The sequence below is a fragment of the Asparagus officinalis genome, chromosome 2 (assembly GCF_001876935.1).
Source record: "Asparagus officinalis chromosome 2, Aspof.V1, whole genome shotgun sequence".
NCBI classification, from domain to species: Eukaryota; Viridiplantae; Streptophyta; class Magnoliopsida; order Asparagales; family Asparagaceae; genus Asparagus; species Asparagus officinalis.
Genome location: NC_033795.1, coordinates 22,626,910 through 22,629,944, shown reverse-complemented (window position 1 = coordinate 22,629,944; position 3,035 = coordinate 22,626,910).

The following is a 3,035-nucleotide window of genomic DNA, read 5'->3' as shown; positions in this document are numbered from 1 at the left end:
GGGTCAGATCATAAGAGGAGAAGAAGGGACGGTCTGGATTAGCTTAAGATTAAGATCGAAGGTGGAGATGAATCGGGTTCAGAAGAGTTATCAAATAAAAACCAAAACCCGAAAAGAAAATAAAATCGAAACAAAAAAAATTTCTTACGGTCGACCGTGACGGTCGACCGTAACAATCTCCAGAAGCTTTGATGGTCGACCGTGGCAATCGACCGCGAGAGAAGTAAAGGCACAGGTATTGTAAAAACTGAATTTTGTGAAAATTTCATTTTAGATTATTAAACAATCTTGTTTTATAAAAATTATATTTATATATATAAAGTTTTTACTTAGTAATCCATAACAAACATTTTATTTTGTCTTAACATAAAAGAAAATCAATGTTTAAGCTTAAAAACCAATCATAAAAAATAAAGTCAAAACTATAGTTATGAAATAAAATTCGTTTTGGTACCCAAATTATTTTGGTACCACTAAAATTTGGGACATGACCCCTATCATGTAAATCCAAGGCGCTAGGGTTATGAACCCGCTTAGGCGTATTTTGTGCACCGATACGGTCAAAACAAAAATCATAAACATGACCCATGCGATTGCAATTTGTACAATATAGGGATTTGAATAGTTTGCGTTGACCGAAATGATTTGCATATGGTTCATTTGCAAAAATAGATTTTTCTTTGTAATTATTTTGCAAACGAGAATTTCTTTTCAAATCAAAACAAAACATGGCTAAATGACCAAAACGACCACAATAATTATATTTGTACACATGAGCATATTTATGATTTACACTATGTGTGTGTACATGTATATGTGAAGAAGAAGCTTGATGGGATGCACAAACATGAATAGGCTTGTCAATTTTTTGTGCATTATGACAAAATTAGGCTAAATGGCCTTTAAGACCGCAAATAGAACATTTGTGAATTTTGTCATACATGTGTGCATAGTGAATATGTTTCTTAGAATAATTAACATTGAATTTTGCACATAAGTCCATAAGCTTTTTATTATTAGCAATACAAGTGTTTAGTGTTGAATCTAAGGTTGATATACGTTTTCTCATTTGATTCAACTCATTATTGTGCATACAAGTATTGCTACTAGAAGTAGGATAAACATGATTATTTAATATAGATTTTAACTTATCTACTTCTAACATGGCATCACATTTTTCATGAAGCAAAATAGCATTTTCTATACTCAACTTTTCATTACACTCTTTAAGTATTATATTTTTATTTGCAATAAAATTAAACTTAGTGGCTAGTGTTTCATGAGTGGATTTTATATTCACATACTTACTCTTTACATCAATATAGCAATTGTGTAATTTTTCAAACTCAAGAGCAAGCTCATCAAAAGTAATAATATTATCGTTATCAAGCTCGCATACCTCACTAGGGTTTTCACCTAGTGGTAGAGTACATGGAGACGAGGCTTCATTAGAATTCAAAGCGAGATTTTCCAACGCTTGTTGAATAGCCTCCAAGTCCCCTTGATGTGCTTCAATGAATTTCCATAGGGTATAAGCATTATCAAAATGAGCAAATTTGTTAGCAAACGATGAGTAAAAGGCACTAAGCAAATATTCTAACAAAAGCTTGTTCATATTAAATATTCTTTTATCATTTATATTCTACTTGGATTTTTTCAAAGTGGGAATAATATAAGCTTCCTTAATAATTTCCCATAAATCGAATTTTTTAGATTGAACAAAAAGTTTGAATCTAACACGCCATTGAGCATAGGAAAAAATATCCAAATGAGGAGCAACATTAATAGCATAACCTAAACTAGATGCCTCATACATATCCATAATGATTATATGCAAAAAGAAAAAAGCAATTAAAAATAGATTAGCACAAAAACGATAACTTGGATTTTTAACTAAAGGTGATTAGACCTTAAATCAAAGAGCACCAAGCTCTGATACCAATTGTTAGATTCTAGAGGGGGGTGATTAGAGTCTTATGCTAATCTAATCCCGATTAAATTCCAATTAAGATTATATTGATTAATTTGTTCTTGCAAGAATGATATGAGATAGATATGAGCAAGAATGATATGAATAGCCACAAATAAAATATACGCTAAGCAAAACACAAACACACGATATGTTTACGAGGTTCGGTCACCACGATCTACGTCCCCGCTCCTCACCTCGAGGAGATCTCTACTATTACAATACGGTTTGGATGCCGAAACTTCTACACACTCGGTTTACAAGTTTACCAAAAACTCTCACACAACAAACACTATACAATCACACTTTACACACTAAGTGTAGGAACCTAGCCCGTGTTCTCCTCCTCAAGTGCTCAGATGCAACCTCTCCCTAGGTTCGTCAACCGATGCAACTCCTATTGGATTTGACCCCGTCTCTTGCCTCACACTTCTCTCGGTGTACAAGTGTATTACAAGTGATACTCACAAATAAAGGTTAAATATAATGTTTTGTTCTCTATTACAAATGAGAACGCAAATGAAGCTCACACTCACTAAATCACACACCACTACCCATAATATATAGTATGAAATATTAAGCTCAATACAGTATGTGTGATAACAGTGAATGAAAATATGTAACTCAATAAATATATCTAAGATATGAAAATAAAATTATAAGCTATATGAAAAGATGAGTTAGGAAAACTTCTCAATAAACAAGAAGAACAGTAGAGGATGATGAGGATAGGATCCTTAGTTGAAATGAAAGTCTCTTCTTGTTGTAGAAAACTTCTTTTGAAACAGATAATCAGAATCAGCTTAAACAGCTCTTTAAACACACTTAAGATTTTGTTAAAACTTCACTGTAAAAAAAAAACTTAGTTGGTTGAAAGAAAACAACAATGGGGTATTTATACTCACTCAAAATATTAGCAAAAACAAACTTAAAAAGACTAAAATAGCCCTAGAGAATCAAATCAGAAAATAACCGTTGGAAAGCAATTATGAGTTCGGCGGTCGACCGTGGAAATCTCACGGTCGACCGCGAAGCATAAAAACACAGAAAAAACAATTTAAAAGCT